At 40.1% G+C, this 23,582-nt stretch overlaps 1 pseudogene; it reads left to right on the top strand.

The window, feature by feature from the left end:
- The first annotated feature begins 16,661 nt into the window (after positions 1-16,661).
- Positions 16,662-23,139, top strand: LOC104672402 (annotated as a pseudogene).
- The last annotated feature ends 443 nt before the right edge of the window (positions 23,140-23,582 follow it).

Below are 23,582 nucleotides of genomic sequence, written 5' to 3'. Positions count from 1 at the left end.
AATTCCTTTGGATTCAAGAAATGTGTAAATAAATGAAGAAAACTCAAGTCTCTTGATTCCCTAGTACAAAGTTATTCCATTGTAGGGTTGCCCTTTATTCGAATTTCCAAAACAAAACCCCTTGAGGGTAATCTGCATTTATGAAAAAGCTCTAAATTATTTACCAGATTTACACATATTTAATGCCTGCTTTGTACTTAGTAGCCTTGTGATTTTAGGCATTACATTAACCTCTGTGTCTCAGTTTCTGACATTGTAAAATGGGAGCAATAAATTCTACTTTGCCTTCTTTGCAGGATTGTAAGGCCTTGAAACAGTGGTCTTTAAAAGTCCTTCTGTCAATTCTAAAATGCTTCATATGTATCGGATTAGAATTTTGGTGGCCACACAACTACATGGACATTGAGCAACCTGTTCCTGAATGACTCTTGGTTAAATAATGAAATTAAGTCAGAAACCAAGACATGCTTTGAAACTAAGGAGAACAAAGATACAGTGCAACTGGAATCTCTAGAATGCAGCTAAAGCAGTGTTAAGAGGGAAATTTAGAGCACTGAATACCCACATAAAAAAGCTAGAAAAGTCTCAAGTTAACAATCTAACCTTAAAACTAAAGGATTTAGAGAACCAAGAGCAAACAAACTCCAAAGCTAGCAGAAGACAGGAAATAGCTAAGATCAGAGCTAAACTGAAAAAGATAGAGACACAAAAACCCTTCAAAAATCAACAAATTCAAGAGCTGTTTTTCTGAAAAAAAAATAAAATAAAATAGACTGCTAGCTAGACTAATAAAGAAAAGAGAGAAGAACAAAATAAATATTATCAGAAATGACAAGGAGGATATCACCACCTACTCCACAGAAATACAAACAACCATCAGAGAATACTATAAACACATGTATGCACATAAAACAGAAAATCTAGAAGAAATAGATAAATTCCTGGACACATACACCCATCCAAGACTGAACCAGGAAGAAATTGAATCCCCCAATAGGTCAATAACAAGTTCTGAAATTAAGACAGTAATAGATAGCCTACCAACCAATAAAAGCCCAGGAACAGATGGATTCATGGCTGAATTCTACCAGAGATACAAAGAAGAGATGGTAACATTCCTACTGAAACTACTCTAATAAATTGAAAAGAAAAGACTCTTCCCTAACTCATTCTATGAGGCCAGTATTATCGTGATACAAAATTTTACACGTGATACAAAATTTAAAGACTTAAATGTAAACCCCGAGACTACAAAAATTCTAGAAAAAAAAAATCTAGGCAATACCATTTAGGACATAGGCATAGGCAAAGATTTCATGACAAAAACACGAAAAGCAATTGCAACAAAAGCAAAAATTGACAAATGGGATTTAATTAAACTAAAAAGTTCTGTGCAGCAAAAGAAATTATCATCAGAGTGCACAGACAACCTACAGAATTGGATAAATTTTTCGCAGTCTTTTCTTCTGACAAAGGTGCACTATGAAGAGTCTACAAGGAACTTAAATGTACAAGAAGAAACAAACAACCCCACTGAAAAGTAGGCAAAGGACATGAGATTCTTTGCAAAAATTGAGGAGTTTTGCAAAGGACTTCTCAAGAGTAGACATACATGCAGCCAACAAACATATGAAAAAAAGCACAACATCACTGAAAATCAGAGAAATGCAAGTCAAAACCACAATGTGATACCATCTCACATCAGTCAGAATGGATATTATTAAAAAGTCAAGAAAAAACAGATACTGGCAAGGTTGAAGAGAAAAAGGAACACGTTCTCACTATTGGTGGGAATGTAAATTAGTTCAACCACTGTGAAAGACAGTATGGTGATTCCTTAAAGATCTGGAAGCAGAAATACCATTCAACCCTGAAATCCCTCTACATACCCAAAGGAATATAAATCATATTATTATAAAGACATATGGATGTGTTTGTTCACTGTAGTACGATTCAAAATAGAAAAGAGATAAAATCAACCCAAATGCCCATTAATGATAACCTGGATAAAGAAAAGGTGGTATATATACACCACAGAATACTATGCCACCATAAAAATGAATGAAATCATGTCAGTTTCCGGGACATGGATGAAGCTGGAACCCATTATTGTCAGCAAACTAACACAGAATAAGAAAATCATCCACACTGCATGTTCTTACTTACAAGTGGAAGCTGAATGATGAGAACATATGGACAAATGGAGGAGACTAACACACACTGGAGCCCGTTGTGGAGAGTAAGGGAGGAAAATCATCAAGAAGAATAGCTGATGGATGCTGGGCTTAATACCTTGATGATAGAATGATCTATGCAGCAAACCACCCTGGCACTTGTTTACCTATGTAACAGACATGCACACCCTGCACATGTACCCTTGAACTTAAACTAACACTTTGATATGATTTGACTGTGTCCCCACCCAAACCTTAACTTGAATTGTATCACCCAGAATTCCCACTTGTTGTTGGAGGGACCAAAGGGAAGGTAATAGAATCATGGGGGCTGCTCTTTCCTGTGCTATTCTTGTGACAGTGAATAAGTCTCATGAGATCTGATGGATTTATTAAGTATTTCTGCTTTTCCTTCTTCCTCATTTTCTCTTGCCACCAACATGTGAGAAGTGCCTTTTGCTTCCTGTCGTGATTCTGAGGCCTCTCTAGTTATGTGGAAACATGAGTCCAATTAAACCTCTTTTTCTTCCCATTCCTGGTTACATCTTTATCAGCAGTGTGAAAACGGGCTAATACACAGTTGAAGGACAAAAAGCAAAAGCCACCCCACAAAAAAAAGAAAGAATTGTGGTTGCACCTGGTTCCCTCTTGCCTCCAATACACCCAGCCCTCAAGACCAAGGAAAGACTTTCTGACTTCCATTCACCAGCACAACTGGAGTACTCACTACACAAAGAGTCCAATCACTGAGATAAAAGAAAAATATAAAGCCACACTTCCAACTTTGGGGAAACTCTTAACCTGGTGAAGCACTGTAATCAGTGCCCCAAAATTTGGGGCTGGGGCAAGAGGGCATGGGCACTACCTCCATGACTCATGAGGCACCTAGTAGAGCTGCTGCTGTAAGCAGTCTTTTAGTGACCCCAATAGGAGGTTAAAACCTCTCAAGTATGTTGGCATAATAAGGCAGGTACCAGTAAAATTCATGAAAGTGCAATATTTTATGTTGTTACAAGCCAACAGATAAATTAATTTTCATTCAATTAGTCGATTTTAAATACTGGACTGCCTGTGAGTCCCTCCAACACTCGTCACAACGAAATCACAGAGTGATTGAAAGACAAGTGTGGGTTTTATTATTCTATGTGGCTTTATTAACAAGTCTTTATAAAAGGTAATAATTAGTGAATATTTATGGAGCAGTAGTGGACAAAACTTTAGATCTAAACCTTTTAACTGCTTACATGATTTTGATCAAGTCCCTTCTGTGTTTTGGGTCTCAGCTCTTTCACCCTGTGATCCCTGAGGCATCTTCAGGTTGGGGAAATCAATGCTTCTTTCCACTTTGGAAATCTTTAAGGCTCTTTATGAGGCATGATCATGGACAGAGTGATTGGCAGACCTGACTAAATATAGTAAATCCAAGGACTTTTTGCCTGGGAACTTCCATTATTTCAGTGTTTAGTTAGTTTTGGCTTCCAGTTATTTTTTTTCACCTCATTTGTAGGATTTTTATTTATTTATTTATTTATTTATTTATTTATTTATTTATTTTTATTTTTATTTTTATTATTATTATTTTTTTTTTTTTGTAGTTCGTTGCCTTGTAATAAGCCAGGGTAGGTCCTGCTATCTTCCAAAGTGCAACTGAGATTACCAAGCCACATAGAAAGGGGACAGAACCAATAGGCTGTCCTGCAGGGTGGCAAAGAACAGACATTGCTAGCCTGTATTCCTCTCAAATAGTCTGTAAAAACTAAGTCAACAATGAATTCTGACAAAATATAGAATGGTGCTTTGTATTTCTTTATTATTTCAATTGAATGCATTTTGAAAAACATGAGCCTTTGTATTTCTTTATTATTTCAATTGAATGCATTTTGAAAAACATGGGGTGGGAGAAAATAATTATTCAAAACAGTTGTCTGTCAGTGTCAGTTGTCTTTATCTTATTCTCTTCTTTTTGGATCTCAGGTAAAAAAAAAAAAAAAAAAAAAAAAAAAAAAAAAAAAAAAAAAAAAAGAAATTGTTAATCTCATTCTTCAGTTCATGGCAGAACAGTCTCCATGATCAACACGTATCATCCACCTCCCTCAGAGATTAGAAAATAATTTCTGAATTCAAAAGTTGAAATGATCAAGGCAGGGAAATGAGTAGCTGACACAGAGGCATGCAACAATTAGGGAGATGCCAAACAATCGAGTAAATGTACAATGATAGCAGTCTTATATTGTCAAACAGTGCTTCCCTATATATAAAAATATATGAGCCTCAGAGCCATCTTATGAGGAAAGCAGGGCAGAGATGATTATGCTCATTTTACTGCTGAGCAAATCAAGAATTAGAGATACTTAGTGACTTAGCTTATATAGGGAGAAAGGAACCAAGAGGAAGTCAAAATCCCTGGTCTCCTTGGTAGCAAAGACTAATGCTCTTTTTTTTTTTTTTTTTATTAATGTTAACCCCAATTTGTTTACATGCAACCTTATAAATGATTCCATCTAATCTTAATCAATTTGACCATGAGGTGAAATCTTTACAAACCTTTTACAACCTCATTTACTAAAGGGAAGATTAGTGTTTTAAGACAACCTCATTGAGTTTGTGTTTCAATGCTTAATGTATGAAAAGACGATGTAATACCCTCTTGAATTTAATGTCTACAGATTTTTTGCAAGATTAATTTTTTACTATCTTTTCACAACTTACTTAAACTTTTAGTTTTATCTTATTAAATTTAAGATAATCATTTATCCCTGGGAAAATTTACATTTCCATACTTTCTTATAATCTTTTACTAAAAAAAAAAAAACCACACACATTTTACTGTTTTTATATGCCTTGCATGTAAAACTGTTTAATGGTATCAAATACATGTTACATTGTTAACTCTTAGCAACTTTTACTTCTGGTGAAAAACCTGGTTAGTAAGCAATATTAATTATGTACCAGCTTGAAGATTAAAGTCACATGAACTAAAACACATTTGATCTATTTTGGGTGGCTGCCAAGGTAGTGGAATAGGAACAGCTCCGATCTGCATCTCCCAGCGAGATCAATGCAGAAGGCAGGTGATTTCTGCATTTCCAACTGAGGTACCCAGCTCATCTCATTGGGACTCATTAGACAGTGGGTGCAGCCCATGGAGGGCAAGACAAAGCAGGGTGGGTCATCACCTTACCCGGGAAGTGCAAAGAGTCAAAGAACTCCCTCCCCTACCCAAAGGAAGCCTTGAGGGATTGCGTTGTGAGGGATGTTGCATTCTAGCCCAAGTACTATGCTTCCTACAGTCTTTACAATCCACACACAAAGAGATTCCCTCTGGTGCCTACACCACCAAGACCCTGGGTTTCAAGCACAAAAGCTGTTTGGGCAGACACCGAGCTAGCTGCAGGAGTTATTTTCATACCCCAGTGGTGCCTGGCATGCCAGTGAGACAAAACCATTCACTCCCCTGGAAAGGAGGCTGACACCAGGGAGCCAAGTGGTCTTGCTCAGTGGATCCTAATCCCACAGAGCCGGACAAGCTAGACCCACAGGCTTGAAATTCTCCCTGCCAGCACAGCAGTCTGAAGTCGATCTGGGACACTGGAGCTTGGTGGAGAAAGGGGTGTTTTCCATTACTGAGGCTTGAGTAAGCAAGTTTTCCTCTCACAGTGTGAACAAAAGAACTGGGAAGTTCAAACTGGCCAGAGCCCATCACAACTCCATAAAGCCACTGTAGCCAGACTGCTTCTCTAGATTCCTCCTCTCTGGGCAGGACATCTCTGAACAAAAGGTAGCAGCCCCAATCAGGGGCTTATAGATAAAACTCCCATCTCCCTGGGACAGAGCAACTGCGGGAAAAGGCTACTGTGGGTGCAGCTTCAGGAGACTTAAACGTTACCGCCTGCTGGCTCTGTAGAGAGCAGTGGATCTCCAAGCAGAGCGTTCAAGCTCTGCTAAGGGAGAGACTGCCTACTCAAGTGGGTCACTGACCCCTCTGCCTACTGACTGGGAGACACCTCCCAGCAGGGGTTGACAGACACCACATACAGGAGAGCTACGGCTGGCATCTGATGGATTCCCCTCTGGGATGAAGCTTCCAGAGGAAGGAACAGACAGCAAAAACCTTTGCTCTTCTGAAGCCTCTGCTGGTGATACCCAGGCAAACAGGGTCTGGAGTGAACCAGCAGCAAATTCCAGCAGACCTGCAGCAGAGGGACCTGACTGTTAGAAGGAATACTAAAAAATAGAAAGGAGTAGCAACAACATCAACAGAAAGTACTTCCACACAGAAATCCCATCTGAAGGCCACCAACAGCAGAAACCAAAGATAGATAAATCCACAAAGATGAGGAAAAACCAGCACAAAAAGGCTGAAATTTCTAAAAACCAGAACTCTTTTCCTCCAAAGGATCACAACTTCTCACCAACAATGGAACAAAACTGGACAAAGAATGATTTTGATGAATTGACAGAAGTAGGCTTCAGAAGGTGGGTAATAACAAACTCCTCCAAGCTAAAGGAGCATGTTCTTCCCCAATGCAAGGAAGTTAAGAACCTTGAAAAAGGGTTAGAGGAATTGCTAACTAGAACAACCAGTGTAGAGAAGAACATAAATGACTTGATGGAGCTGAAAACACAGCCCTAGAACTTCGTGAAGCATATGCAAGTATCAATAGCTGAATCAATCAAGCAGAAGAAAGGATATCAGAGATTGACGATCAACTTAGTGAAATAAAGCATGAAGATGAGATTAAAGAAAAAGAATTAAAAGAAATGAACAAAGTCTCCAAGAAATACGGAACTATGTGAAAAGACCAAACCTATGTTTGACTGGTGTACCTGAAAAGTGTTGGGGAGAATGGAAGCACGTTGGAAAACACTCTTCATATTACCCAGGAAAATTTCATCAATCTAGCAAGACAAACCATCATTCAACTTCAGGAAATACAGAGAACACCACAAAAATACTCCTCGAGAAAGGCAGTCCCAAGACAAATAATCATCAGATTCACCAAGGTTGAAATGAAGGAAAAATTGTTAAAATTGAAAAAACTAGAGAAGCAAGAGCAAACAAATTCAAAAGCTAGCAGAAGACAAGAAATAACTAAGATCAGAGCAGAACTGAAGGAAATACAGATATGAAAAACCTTTCAAAACATCAATGAATCCAGGAGCTGGTGTTTTGAAAAGATTAATGAAACAAATAGTCCACTAGCCAGACTAATAAAGAAAAAAATAGATAAGAATCAAATAGACAAAATAAAAAATGATAAAGGGGATATCACCATTGATCCCACAGAAATACAAACTACCATCAGAGAATACTATAAACACCTCTATGCAAATAAACTAGAAAACCTAGAAGAAATGGATAAATTCCTGGACACATAAACCTTCCCAAGACTAAATCAGGAAGAAGTTGAATCCTCGAATAGACTAATAACAAGTTCTGAAATTGAGGCAGTAATTAATAGCCTGCCAACCAAAAAAAAGCCCAGGACCAGATGTATTCACAGTCGAATTCTATCAGAGGTATAAAGAGGAGCTGGTATCATTCCTTCTGAAACTATACCAAACAATACAAAAAGAGGGACTCCTCCCTAGCTAATTTTATGAGGCCAGTATCATCCTGATACCAAAACCTGGCAGAGACATAACAAAAAGAGAATATTTTAGGCCAATAACCCTGATGAATATATATGTGAAAATCCTCAGTAAAATACTGCAAACCAAATCCAGCAGTACATCAAAAAGCATGTTTACAACGATCAAGTTGGCTTCATTACTGGAATCCAAGGCTGCATCAACACACACAAATCAATAAATGCAATCCATCACATAAACAGAACCAATGACAAAAACCACATAATTATCTCAATAGATGCAGAAAAGGCCTTTGAGAAAATTCAGCACCCCTTCGTGCTAAAAAACTCTCAATAAACCAGGTATTGATGAAATGTACAGCCAATATCATACTGAATGGGCAAAAGGTGGAAGCATTCCCTTTGAAAACCGACACAAGATAAGGATGCCTTCTCTCACCAGTCCTATTCCACATAGTATTGGAGTTCTGGTCAGGGCAATCAGGCAAGAGAAAAAAGTAAAAGGTATTCAAATAGGAAGAGAGGAAGTCAAATTGTCTCTGTTTGCAGATGACATGATTATCTGAAAACCCCATAGTCTCAGCCCAAAATCTACTTAAGCTGATAAGTAATGTTGCTGCAAAGTCTCAGGATAAAAAATCAATGTGCATAAATCCCAAGCATTCCTATACAGCAATAATAGACAAAGAGAGAGTCAAATAATGAGTGAACTCCCATTCACAATTGTTAACAAGAGAATAAAATAACTAGAAATACAACTTACAAGGGATGTGAAGGTCCTCGATCACTGCTCAAGGAAATAAGAAAGGACACAAACAAATGGAAAATTATTCCATGCTTATGGATAGAAAGAATCAATATTGTGAAAATGGCCATACTACCTAAATTAAGTTATAAATTCAATGCTATCCCCATCAAGCTACAATTTACTTTCTTCACAGAATTAGAAAGAACTATTTTAAATTTCATATGGACCCACAAAAGAGCCTGTATAGTCAAGACAGTCCTGAGCAAAAAGAACAAAGCTGGAGGCATCACACTACCTGACTTCAAACTATACTACAAGGCTGCAGTAACCAAAAAAGCATGGTACTGGTATGAAAACAAATATATAGACCAATGGAACAGAACAGAGGCCTCAGAAATAATGCCACACATCTACAGCCATCTGATATTTGATGTACCTGACAAAAACAAGCAATGGAGAAAAGATTCCCTATTTTCTAAGTGGTGTTGGGAGAACTGGCTAGCCATATGCAGAAAACTGAAACTGTACCCCTTCCTTACATCTCATACAAAAATCAACTCAAGATGAATTAAAGACTTAAATGTAAGACCTAAAACCATAAAAATTTTTGAAAAAAACCTAGGCAATATCATTCAGGACATAGGCATGGACAAAGACTTTATCACTAAAACACCAAAAGCAATGGCAACAGAGGCCAAAATTGACAAATGGGATCTAATTCAACTAAAGAGATTCTGCACACCAAAATGAACTATCATCAGAGTGAACAGGCAACCTACAGAGTGAGAGAAACTTTTTGCAATCTATCCATCTGACAAAGGGCTAATATCCAGAATCTACAAGGAACTTAAACAAATTTAAAGAAAAAAAATAATAACCCCATCAGAAAGTAGGCAAAGGATATGAACAGACACTTCTCAAAAGAAGACATTTATGTGGTCAACAAACATCGCTCATGATCACTGGTCATTAGAGAAATGCAAATCAGCACCACGATGAGATACCATCTCATGCCAGTTAGAATGGTGATCATTAAAAAGTCAGGAAACAGCAGGTGCTGGAGAGGATGTAGAGAAATAAGAATGCTTTTACACTGTTAGTGGGCGTGTGAATTCGTTCAACAATTGTGGAAGACAGTGACACAGTGTGGCAATTCCTCAAGGTTCTAGGAGTAGAATTACCATTTGACCCAGCAATTCCATTACCGAGTATGTACCCAAAGGATTATAAATCATTCTACTATAATGGCACACGCACGCATATGTTTTTTGCAGCACTGTTCACAATAGCAAAGACTTGTAAATGACCCAGATGTTCATCAATGATAGGCTGGATAAAGAAAATTGTGCTCATGTATACCATGGAATACTATGCAGCCATAAGAAATGATCAGTTCGTGTCCTTTCCAGGGACATGGATGTAGCTGGAAACCATCATTCTCAGCAAACACAAGAAAAAAAAAAATGAACATTGAATGTTCTCACTCATAAGTGGGAGTTGAACAATGAGAAAACATGGACACAGGGAAGGGAACATTACACACTGGGGCATGTTAGAGGGTTGGGGGCTAGGGCATGAATAGCATTAGGAGAAATACCTAATGGAAATGATGGGTTGATGTGTGCACGAAGTCACCATAGTATGTTTATATCTATGTAACATACCTGCACATTCTGCACATGTGTCCCAGAACTTAAGTATAATAATTAAAAAAAATGGATTTAAGTGCTAATTTTTCTCTAACCCAGTTAATTTCAGCTCTTTGTATAGACATTACAAATAACACAAACAGACAGAAGATTCAGCACTTGTAAGATTTTTTACTTGCCACTTTCTGAATTGGATTACTGGCTTTAGGGTGGAGCTTTTGCAGAAACAGGGTCAGGACACTATGCATTTTTAGGGCCTAATAAGCAAGTACAGCTGAAGGCAAAGACAGATTCCCAAAATTAAAGGTACCATTTTATACAGGATTTTAGATCCCCAGTAGGAGGGAAAGCCATTTCTTAAAGTGTATTTCCTACCTAATTATTACACACCAAAGCTCTCTGCTAATGTTAGGTAATTTGATACCCCCAAACTCAAAAATAACCTTACAGTGGAAACCAACAAGCCTTAATTAGGTTATGACTTAACCATGAGTGTACAAGATAGTTTCAAAGGAGGTTAGAGGCAGCTTTTGAAACCGTCATTGCAAAATTGTGACTGACATAGTGAAGGATATCCAACCCAACCAACTCCATTTTGTTTTCAGACTTCAAGCTATTCTTGCCTATCTCTGGGCATAGGCTGAACCAACTTTGGGAGGATCCTTGTTTACAGTTTATAGTCTAAAACGAAGATGATAATAACCCCATATTAAGATATGCTTCCCTCTTGCCTGGAAACCAGATAAAAAAAAACTAGCCATAAGTTTAAAAACGATGGCTTGGGAATCATGGAGCTGGCGGCTACAAGATTCTGATGCTCCCTTAACTGGTCTCAAGATCAGTGCTTAAGATATTTTGTAAACCCTGCCCTTGATGGATCAAATGGCACCACCCAGATTGACAAACTGCCTTATCTGGTCTTGTGGTCCTTACCCAGGAACTGACTTAGCACAAGAAGACAGTCACCACTGTAAAATGGCAAAGGCTAAAGCAAGATATTGCCACATGGTTACAGATCATGTTCCCAAGGACATGAAACAAGAAAGAGACCTGTAGCTAAGTTCGTTACTGACCATTTTGTTGTGCTGGCTTGAACAGCAGGCTTATGGAGTTTTGGACTTGTATCTTAACATAAGATACCCCTTCTTTTGACAGAACCATACAGAAAGACACACAAAGCACACCAGATTGGCTGCAGATCATGACCAACCTCACAAATCCTTTTTCATTAATTAAAAATTTACAGAGAATAAACAATGATTCGTATTATCCCTTTTACTGTTTTGCGCAGGGAGAGAGAAGCCAAAAGCCTGACTGGTAAGAAATTTTGACCTTTTAGCTGGGATATCAGGCTTCTGGGTTCCCTTCCTACCAGCTCAACTCCAAGCCAAGCACTTCAAGGTTTGGAAAATTGTCTTTTTCTAGGTTGGAAGACTATTACAAAAAAGTCATTTTAAACTGTGGAAAAATGACAAACACCATAGACCCGAGTTAAATTGAGGAAAGCTTCTATATACCTATTAGGGTTGTCAGAAAATCAGCCTAATTCTCCTTTTATCTTCCTAAGGTTCTGTAATGAGACAGGAACTTGAACCCTCATGGCACCATTGCAATCAGGGATTTCCTGCAGAGGTAAGATGACGTGGGAAGAGTTGGTAATACAGGAAATGGTGGAGCTGGAGGAGTTGATGGCTGATGGTATGATTGGAGGGAGACTGGAAGGTTTGGGACATTCAATAGCTGTCTCAGATTGCTCCCCTGGAATTTGCTTTAGCTCTGTGGGCTTGCCTGCCATGGCTGCTAAAAGAACTGGGTTGATAATACAGAACTTGTAGAGGTCTGGGTTTTCTCGCTGTGCAAAGAAAGTCTGCACATAGGGGACCTCAGTCCATTTGCCCTTCCATCTGCAGAAAAGATCGAACTGCTGAATAATATTAAACTCAAGGCTCCCCCAGCAGGCCAGGTTTGTCTGTCCCCAAGATGGTAAGAATGTCATACCCTTGTGCAATAGAATATGAGGTGTTTTTTTTTTTTCAAAGTCTCAGGGTCAAAGGATTCTCAGTGCTTTAAAATAAACGCCAGGTGAGTGCATGCTGAAGATAATCTCTTACCCATCTAGAAAGAGATGTGAGAGAAGGCATCCATTTAGTCTTCTTTCTTTCCATATATGACCCAGGGTGGGGAGGGAAAAAAAAAGGTGATGGTGCCCACCTCCCCGCCGAGTATTTTTCCTCCCTGGTTCCTGGGACCTAGCACCCTGCTAAATGTGCCACCCATGGCTGCAGACATGACCCTTCAAGCCATGGCACCAGAGGAACTAGACTTTTGAGGCCTAGTCATGCTTGCCCAAGAAGCCCTAATCCTCTGCCTATTATTGTGACCTGTGTGCCTCCCTACAAAAAATAAAATAAAAAAAGAAAAAAAAGGATCTTGGGAAATACTATATAAAAGGCAAAGCTCTTTTAATGGAGGAAATGTGCTAAATTGACTGCTATTATGGCCCATACTAAATAAAGCATTCGCCCTTAGAAAAACAGTTCTGGTTAACTTTCAGACATAAATCCCCTTTATGTACTGTCTTAATCGGGGACAGAATAGATGCCTTAAAGGGATGTGGGAACCTAGTGGTGATTTTCCTGCCTATGGGACAATATCAAGACTAAATTTGTCTATGGAAACATTTAGCTCCTAACTGTTGAAGGCAGAATTCTCTCATTCACAAAAGTAGCATAGAGCCTAGTTTCCAGTAGAAAAGCACAAAAAGGAGAAGTGAAGTTGCAATGTACCACAGAAAACCAGCCATGTGTCTTGTGAAGAGGCTTTCTCTTTCCACTAGGTGGATCTGTTGGCCTAGAAATAGCATGTGCTCACCAAAAAAAAAAAAAAAAAAAAAAAAAAAAAAAAAAAAAAAAAAAAAAAACGGTGGAGAGGGAGAGATGCTTATGGAGTTACCCCCTGCGGCATTTGCCTACTTTTACTGACACACCTGTTTCCTTGGGCTGTAAAAATTCCTGCACATTACATACATAGACAGAATAGACACAGCAACTGTGGATAAAAAAGAAAGAGAAATTTGGTGACAGGGTAGTTGGAAGAGGGCCTTGAAATTAAAGGACATATCTGAGGTGGAGATTCACTCCATTCTCACCACTTCAGTGAATGTTTTACCTTGGTTTCCCAGCCAACACACCAAATGTTATTGCTCTGATGAGTAGAGAAACATCAGGGTCCTTTGTCTCATGCCAATTAAATGACACGAACACACGTGGAGTGGTTTTAAGCAGCAGAGAGTTTAATAAGCAAGAAAGAAGGAAAAAGTTCACCCATACAGAGACAGAGGGAGGGGGACTCTGAACAGAGAGAAAAAGCCCTCTGCGTGGCAGGAAAGTAGTAGGTTATATTGGGAGGCTGGAGAAGGCAGTGTCTGATTTGCATACGGCTCAGGGGATTAGTTTGACCAAGTGTGTCATTCACATAGCGCATGAAGAAACTGGCCCTCCCATCCTAGCTTTTTAATATGCAAATACAGGTTGCTATGATGTCTTACACATATGGAGTCATCTGAAAGTAGCCATGATGCCTGGCACACATGATGACAAGGAGAAGAGGGAAGGAATTGCCATGTTGGATGGACCCAGTTTCTAACTACTGACATTTGCATTTCAAAGTTTGCTGGCCTGGCTTTCCCTTTTTCTTTCTTTCTTTCTTTCTTTCTTTCTTTCTTTCTTTCTTTCTTTCTTTCTTTCTTTCTTTCTTTCTTTCTTTCTTTCTTTCTTTCTTTCTTTCTTTCTTTTTGTTATTCTTTAAGTTCTAGGGTACATGTGCACAACGTGCAGGTTTGATACATAGGTATACATGTGCCATGTTGGTTGGCTGCACCCATCAACTCATCATTTACATTACATTACAACTCATCCCTCCCCTAGCCTCCCACCCCGTGACAGGCCCAGGTGTGTGATGTTCCCCAGCCCGTGTCCAAGTGATTTCACTGTTCAGTTTCCACCTATGAGTAAAAACATGTGGTGTTTGGTTTTCTGTCCTTGTGATAGTATGCTGAGAATGATGGTTTCCAGCTGCATCCATGTCCCTGCAAAGGACATGAACTCATCCTTTATTATGGCTGCATAGTATTCCATGGTGTATATGTGCCACATATTTTTAATCCAGTCTATCATTGATGGACATTTGGGTGGGTACCAAGTCTTTGCTATTGTGAATAGTGCCACAATCAGCATACGTGTGCATGTGTCTTTATAGTAGCATGATTTATAATCCTTCAGGGATATACCCAGTAATGGGATAGCTGGGTCAAATGGCAATTCTAGTTCTGGATTCTTGAGGAATTGCCTGACTGTCTTCCACAATGGTTGAACTATTTTGCACTCCCACCAACAATGTAAAAGTGTTCCTATTTCTCCACATCCTCTCCATTTCCTGTTGTTTCCTGACTTTTTAATGATTGCCATTCTAACTGGTGTGAGATGGTATCTCATTGTGGTTTTGATTTGCATTTCTCTGATGATCAGTGATGATGAGCATTTTTTCATGTGTCTGTTGGCTGCATAGATGTCTTCTTCTGAGAAATGTCTGTTCACATCCTTTGCCCACTTTTTGATGGGGTTGTTTGTCATTCTCTTGTAAATTTGTTTGAGTTATTTGTAGGTTCTGGATATTAGCTCTGTGTCAGATGGGTAGATTGCAAACATTTTCTCCCATTCTGTAGGTTGCCTGTTCACTCTGATGGTAGTTTCTTTTGCTGTGTAGAACCAACATTTATTAACTCCTTCAAATGTTTTTAATGGTCTCTGCTTTGTGGACTAAAGGCACAGCTTGTTTTTCCTATTCTTTCCTCCCTTTTTCTTTATTATTTTTTTCAAAAAACTTACCTGGTAGCCATATAATTTCTCCAAACCTAGTTCTACCTAAATTCAGAAGGCTTCCCTCCCACTCAGAATACCAGGATTCAATTAACTTTTCTGAATAGCCATTTGGTGGTAACCTATCAGCCACCATCTTCCCACAAGTTGGGGCACTCCAAAAAGGCTGCAAGACACTCAGATCTTTTCTTTAATCATTCCTTAACCCATAAGCAACAAATTGTAACCAGGTTTACTGCATGTACTCACACACACACACACACACACACACACACACAAGTGTGTATGGCTGAAGTTTGCTTGCCTCTTTTATGGCTGCTTAGTGACTTCTCATGCCTGGATAATGATGATGACAATAATAATGGTGATAACAAATTTCTGCTTATGCCTTAATAAGTAGTTACTGACATTATTGACATTGAGTGGCTCCTCTCCCGGATCCTCTAGGAGAAGATAGATGCAGCTGCTGACCTCTTCCACAGCCCCTGTTTGATGGGGTTTACTAGGAAGTCAAGCCCTGGAGAAAAGGTTGAATCCATCTAAGAATTATTGAAGTCATCTTTTCTGAAATTAAATGTCTGATTCTCGAGGCAAGAATGAACACAGAGGGAGAGATGAAGAGAGAGAGAGAGAGAGAGAGAGAGAGAGAGAGAGAGAGAGAGAGAGAGAGAGAGGAACTCGCATTCAAAGAGACCAAAGAGAGCAAGGACCACAGTTAATAGGCCAAGACTACATATTCACACTTTGGCCTGCCTCTGCCTGTCTGATCCTCCCACATTAACACCTTTCTACCAGCCCTCTGTACTTCTCCAGATAGAGTTCTGAAGTCTTGTCTTCAGCTACTTGTCAATACATCTGTCATTCCCCCAAACAAACCTTAAGCTGTTTTGGGTCCTTAGAAAACCAGTTTAGGGTCAGATACAGAGAACGTGCTCCTTGGATTTCCAGTTGATGTATCTTAGCAGTCTTTCTGTGGAAACTGCTGCAGAGGGATCAAAGAAGATCACTGATTCCCAGCCCCCATTCAATATCTGTTTTAGGATGTAGGGCTCCAGCATGGCCCCTCGATTTTCTATAGAGGAGAGCTGCAGAAGGCACGTGCACTGGCACTGGCTCCCAATTCTAGTAGCATTGTCTGACTCTGCCCTGCCCAGAGCACCTGCAGGGCTTGGATGGACAGACTCATAGACTGATTGAAGGCAATGGAAATTGAACTATCTTGGGCTGCACAGAGGAGGAGTGGTGCTAGGGTAATGCTTGAAGCTGTCCCCAGGTTCGGAATGGATGCTGCCTGAGCTCTCCAGGCTGAAGAGCATTTGGAGCCAGTCGCATTCTCCTACCCAGCTCTCTATTGCCCAGCTCAGCATTGCACACTTGCCCACTCCAAGCCAGTCCAGTTCTTCTTGCTGGTTACCGGCGCTTCTTGCCTCTCCCTAACCCATACACCTTACAACACTCCCTTTCTGCTAGCCCAGAGCTTCACAGACGCTCCACTCCTCATTTGCGCTTCCCCAGGTGATCCTTGACCCATTGGATTAAGGATCTCGCTGTTCTCCAAAGGAGTCAAGCTGGACACCCCAACCACAGAATCGTCCCACAGCACTTTCCTGAACTCCGGCACCATGAGTCATGAAGCTCTGAGTGTGCCCAGCGGCTTTAATGGTTTAATCACCTCCACCACCTTCCCAGGTGCAGTTGGCAGCGCTGGCTAGGATAGCCTGCTATCCACGATTGACAAGCTGCCTGACCACACGTGGAACACTGGCGATCTGGCCAACACATTGGGTCGCATAGCTTCGGAGATGGTGTCTCAGGACGAACAGGTGCAATTGTGGTTAATAATAGGGTACACCTTGGTGGTTGTTGCCGTTTTAGGCAACTGTGTCTTAAACCATGTGATTATGAAGTACAAAAGCGTTCACACCGCCACTGGCCTCTTCGTTGTCAATATCTCTGTGACCAACGTGATGCTGACTTTTCTTACCATATGTTTTCTTTTTTTCTTTTTTTCTTTTTTATTATTATTATACTTTAAGTTCTAGGGTACATGTGCATAACGTGCAGGTTTGTTACATATGTATACTTGTGCCATGTTGGTGTGCTGCACTCATCAACTCGTCAGCACCCATCAAATTGTCATTTGCATCAGGTATAACTCGCAATGCAATCCCTCCCCCCTCCCCCTTCCCCATGATAGGACCCAGTGTGTGATGTTCCCCTTCCCCAGTCCAAGTGATCACATTGTTCAGTTCTCACATATGAGTGAAAACATGTGGTGTTTGCTTTTCTGTTCTTGCAATAGTTTGCTGAGAATGATGGTTTCCAGCTGCATCCATGTCCCTACAAAGGACACAAACTCATCCTTTTTTATGGCTGCATAGTATTCCATGGTGTATATGTGCCACATTTTCTTAATCCAGTCTGTCACTGATGGACATTTGGGTTGATTCCAAGTCTTTGCTCTTGTGAATAGTGCTGCAATAAACATACGTGTGCATGTGTCTTTATAGCAGCATGATTTATAATCCTTTGGGTACATATGCAGTAATGAGATGGCTGGGTCATATAGTATTTCTAGTACTAGATCCTTGAGGAATCTCCATACTGCTTTCCATAATGGTTGAACTAGTTTACAATCCCACCAACAGTGTAAAAGTGTTCCTATTTCTCCACATCCTCTCCAGCACCTGTTGTTTCCTGACTTTTTAATGATTGCCATTCTAACTGGTGTGAGATGGTATCTCATTGTGGTTTCGATTTGCATTTCTCTGATGGCCAGTGATGATGAGCATTTTTTCATGTGTCTGTTGGCTGTATGAATGTCTTCTTTTGAGAAATGTCTGTTCATATCCTTTGCCCACTCTTTGATGGGGTTGTTTGTTTTTTCTTGTATATTTGTTTGAGTTCTTTGTAGATTCTGGCTAATAGCCCTTTGTCAGATGAGTAGATTGCAAAAATTTTGTCTCATTCTGTAGATTGCCTGTTCACTCTGATGGTAGTTTCTTTTGCTGTGCAGAAGCACTTTAGTTTAATTAAATCCCATTTGTCAATTTTGGCTTTTGTTGCCATTTCTTTTGGTGTTTTAGACATGAAGTCCTTGCCCATGCCTATGTCCTGAATACTATTACCTAGGTTTTCTTCTATAGTTTTTATGGTATTAGGTCTAACATTTAAGTCTCTAATCCATCTTGAATTAATTTTCATATAAGGAGTAAGGAAAGGATCCAGTTACAGCTTTCTACTTATGGCTAGCCAATTTTCCCAGCAACATTTATGAAATAAGGAATCCTTTCCCCACTTCTTGTTTCTCTCAAGTTTGCCAAAGATCAGATGGCTGTAGATGTGTGGTATTATTTCTGAGGACTCTGCTCTGTTCCATTGGTCTATATCTCTGTTTTGGTACCAGTACTATGCTGTTTTGGTTACTGTAGCCTTGTAGTATAGTTTGAAGTCAGGTAGCATGATGCCTCCAGCTTTGTTCTTTTGGCTTAGAATTGTCTTGGCAATGCGGGCTCTTTTTTGGTTCCATATAAACTTTAAAGCAGGTTTTTCCAATTCTGTGAAGAAACTCATTGGTAGCTTGATGGGGATGGCATTGAATCTATAAATTACCTTGGGCAATATGGCCATATTCACGATATTGATTCTTCCTATCCATGAGCATGGTATGTTCTTCCATTTGTTTGTGTCCTCTTTGATTTCACTGAGCAGTGGTTTGTAGTTCTCCTTGAAGAGGTCCTTTACATCCCTTGTAAGGTGAATTCCTAAGTATTTTATTCTCTTTGAAGCAATTGTGAATGGAAGTTCATTCATGATTTGGCTCTCTGTTTGTCTGTTACTGGTGTATAAGAATGCTTGTGATTTGTGCACATTAATTTTGTATCCTGAGACTTTGCTGAAGTTGCTTATCAGCTTAAGGAGATTTTGGGCTGAGACAATGGGGTTTTCTAAATATACAATCATGTCATCTGCAAACAGGGACAATTTGACTTCTTCTTTTCCTAACTGAATACCCTTGATTTTTTTCTCTTGTCTGATTGCCCTAGCCAGAACTTCCAACACTATGTGGAATAGGAGTGGTGAGAGAGGGCATCCCTGTCTTGTGCCAGTTTTCAAAGGGAATTTTTCCAGTTTTTGCCTATTCAGTATGATATTGGCTGTGGGTTTGCCATAAATAGCTCTTATTATTTTGAAGTACGTTCTATCAATACCGAATTTATTGAGTGTTTTTAGCATGAAAGGCTGTTGAATTTTGTCAAAGGCCTTTTCTGCATCTACTGAAATAATCATGTGATTTTTGTCTTTGGTTCTGTTTATATGCTGGATTACGTTTTTTGATTTGCGTATGTTGAACCACCCTTGCATCCCAGGGATGAAGTCCACTTGATCATGGTGGATAAGCTTTTTGATGTGCTGCTGGATCCGATTTACCAGTATTTTATTGAGGATTTTTGCATCGATGTTATTCAGGGATATTGGTCTGAAATTCTTTTTTTGTTGTGCCTCTACCAGGCTTTGGTATCAGGATAATGTTGGCCTCATAAAATGAGTTAGGGAGGATTCCCTCTTTTTCTATTGATTGGAATAATTTCAGAAGGAATGGTACCAGCTCCTCCAACTCGTGTTTTCTTAGCTCATGGTAAGTAGGCTTACCATGGTGAAGGGGGAACTAAGAAGAGCTGTATATTAATTGAGGAGGGTGACCTTGGGTGCAGGGTGAGAGCAAAGGTACAACTTTGCATTTGCAAAGGAGAAATCTCTTTGGCTAGAGGGAGCCCGGGAATGGGTTGGAAAGTGTTTGCATGGAGAGGGGAATGGCTGAGAGACAGCACAAAGGGTTTGCAAATTGGGGAATACAAACTACAGCAGGCAAGACTGTGGTTGCTTGCTGAGTTAATCTCCTACCTTGGCAGTTGTTGGGAGAGACTTATGTTGCCTGCAGCAGGGACCTGTTGCAGGTGAGCTTTAGGTGATATGTGTTTCAGAACTATGTCACAAAGACCCAGCCTCAGTTTCCTCACCTTTCAAATGCATTGCTTGGACTCCGAGATGGCTAATAGCTTTTGTGATTTGATGTCCCTTTCTTCAAGCCGGAATGTTTGCATGTGAGAAGATGGGGAGGGCATGAGAGCTGAAGTGTGGATTTTTTTTTCTTTGTTTCCACTTCCTGAGACAATAATGCCAGTGGTTTGTCATTATTATAACAAAGAGGACTTTATTTGTGTTTGGGGCTTGTAAGAGGACTCAAAGGTGATTTCCTGTGCCTCACATTGCCCTTTCTCCCATAGGTGCATTATCTGTGTAATTCCTTGATGTTTGGGAAAATGGCATGTCACTTCAGTTATTTTGTCCAATACTCTTGTGCCTATGTAACTGTGATTACCATGGCTTCTCTTTCCCTAGACAAACATCAGGTATGTGTTTCTCATGGGCCTTTGGGTCTTGTAAAGGGACAAGTTCTTCTCCTAGATACAGATAAGATCAAAAATAACCTAAAGATTTCTTTGAATTGTTTAAGATATATAAATGTATATGTATAGTTTGAGGGATTGCAAGATAGTGAAATACAGACCTTCACCAAATCAAATCTTGTTTTGTTTTTCATAGAGATGGAGGTCTTGCTATGTTGCCCAGACTAGTGTCGAACTCCGGGGCTCAAGCAATTCTCCTGTTTGTGCCTCCAAAAACGTTGGGATTACAGGTAGAGCCATCACACCTTGTCTCAAATAATAAAAATGCTGCCATATTTGATATGGTGCTATGGGAGCAGAGAAGTGGCAATGAGAAAATGATAAAAAAAAAAGTGCTCTTCTTCTCATTTGGAAAACATTTCTTATTTGCTGCATTCCAGGACCGGCTAAGGGAAGAAAGAGGGAAGGGTTGAGTCAGAGGTGTGTGCGGCTTCAGGACTGGTGGTAAGTTGAGTCTGGGCGATGAGGGTGAAGTGTGTGAGTGAGAGCTGAGGAATTGAAGTGGGAAAGAACTAAGAGAATTATGGAGGAAAGAGCTGAGAGGAGGGCTGAAAGTGATTTCAAAGGAAGGAAATAGGGTAGGAGTGAGAAACTGGGAGGAATTACATAGTTAATCACTTGAAAGGGAGGGAGCCAGAAAAAGAGTGATGTGGGAGGGACATAAATGTAGATTAAAGAGGTTGTAACTGAAGCCAGATGGGAGAGTCCATGGAAGTATCTAGGTGATAGGTGATGGGGAGATAGGAGGGGGCATGGAAGGAGGGAGGGATGAGGGGAGCATGGAGGTATCAAAGGACAGGGGATGAAGCTGGAAGGAAAAGGGGTATGAAGAAAGCCAAATGAAAGAAAGAATGAATGGATGTGTGGAATTCTTACCCACTTATAGACGATAAAGGGAAAATGAGTCACACCTTTGAACATCCATTCCTCTTTTCCACAGAACTCCCTGCTCAGAGTCAAAAGGTTTAAGGTCAGTCCACTTGCATTTCTTTATTTTTTGCATTGAAATTAATAATTAATTTATTTATTTTTAATTTCCAACTTCTGTTTTAAGTTCAGGGGTACATGTTCAGGATGTGCAGGTGTGTTACATAGGTAAACATGTGCCATGGTGGTTTACTGCACGGATCATCCCCTCACCCTGGTATTAAGCCCAGCATCCATTAGCCATTCCTCCTGATCCTCTTCCTCCTTCCATCCCCTGCCCTCTGACAGGCCCAGTGTGTGTTGTTCTTATTGAGAGATTTCCCTCATCATTAACTAATGTTGGTCTTTCATGAAGCAAAATACCACCTGAATTAGTATATAAGCATACTTCTCACCTACCTACCCAGTATTTGCTGGTTTGTACCATAATGCCAGTTGATGAATGGCTAACAAGTAACCCTAATTTGAATTGTTGAATGGGACTGGGGTCCTTTTTCTTCCAGATGATGCTATATCCCCTGAAATCTTGGATTACTCCAATGCAAGACAATGTCAGCATCATTATCATCTGGATTGTGGGTACCTGTGTTCCTTTGCCACATTCAATTTGCCAGAAGTTTCACCAGGTGGAGATTGGTAAGAATCACACAGTATAACCAGTGTTGGATTCTAGTAACTTGTGACCTTGGAAGTCCCATGGAATAACTTATGGAGTAGGGGCTGGAATAGTGCATTTCCAAACGTAGGTACAAAATTAATTTCTTTTACTTGGGATTTATCATAACAGTTTCCAATAACTCTCATAGCATTTCATAATTAGAAATAAGTCTTCACATTTGGGGGTCATAATTTCCTTATATATCACATGAGAGATCTGGATTAGGTGAACCCAAAGGCTCCCGGCTTTTTAACTCTAGATTTTAAGCTTAATGCCGACACAAACAGTGAATATGTATCTCCCTTAGGCCAAACTTCCATAAAATAGCTGGCTGTAGGCCTTAGGGAAAAGACAAAGGTGATGTTTCTCTTTCTGTCTGTCTTATAAACTAGAAGCATAACTGAAGAAACTGTCTGCCTACCCAGTTTCCCATATACTTCAAAATCTTCATGGAAATACCTTGACCTGAGAATATTTTTTTGCTCTTGTTCATCTTGCCATTAATGGTACCAGTGGTTGTTTATGGTCATGTGGCCAAAAAGCTGTGGATCCGTAACGCTGTTGATGACATCAGCATCCACACCTATATCTGGCAGCATGGGGAGAAGAAGAAGACCCCGAAGATGCTGATGACAATGGTGCTTGTCTACACAATCAGCTGGCTCCCTCTTAACCTCTACCTGGTGCTGCTATGCAGATAATTCATCTCAAGCTACAATGGCCTCTACTTCTTCCTCCACTGGCTGGCAACTAGCAGCTCCTGCTATAACCCCTACATCCAATTCTGTCTCAGCAATAACTTCTGGATTGAAGTTCAGAAGGTTATCATGGAAATTCAGAAGATGCTGCTAAATAAATCAGCTGCCTGAGAGGGGAGCACTGCTGACCTAGCTCTCTCTCACCCACTCACCACCTTGACTGGGTAGATTCCAAACCCAGAGTGCTCAAATTCCCGCAATTCAAAGATATTGATGAGCTACCCGTCACCCTCTATTCCGAGGGGTGGAAATCTTCTTTCTCTATTCACAAGTGCCTAGACTTTAAGATGCCCAGACCGCAATAGATTCTCCATCCTCAAAATCCCTGAGATAGAGTGGGACAAAAATAAATAGGATTCATTCATTTCTCATGGTGTGGGGGGCAGGTGAACAGAAGGGGTATTTGAAGAGTTGGGGACATGTGAGCCCCCATATTTGTGTCACTCAGTCTTTCATTTCCGTCTCTTCTTTATTTTTTTCCTGTGCGGGTTTCTTCCTTTATTCTCTCCCCCAGCAGTAAGGCAAAGGTATTAGATTTTCAGGCTCATCAGAGATCTTTCTCCATTACTCAAAGGAAAGCTTTATTCTTACCTGTGTGGGGAGAGGTCTCCTGAACTCTATCTCTGATTCTGGTCACCATTACCCTCTCCATCCTTATGTGCCAGTTGGCCATGACATTTGACATCTGATATCACAAACATTGTCTCAGGAAGTGCAAGAGGCCCTAGA

The sequence above is a fragment of the Rhinopithecus roxellana genome, chromosome 7 (assembly GCF_007565055.1).
Source record: "Rhinopithecus roxellana isolate Shanxi Qingling chromosome 7, ASM756505v1, whole genome shotgun sequence".
NCBI classification, from domain to species: Eukaryota; Metazoa; Chordata; class Mammalia; order Primates; family Cercopithecidae; genus Rhinopithecus; species Rhinopithecus roxellana.
The sequence above is the reverse complement of the archived record's forward strand: the minus strand, read 5'-3'. Positions and strand labels throughout refer to the sequence as shown.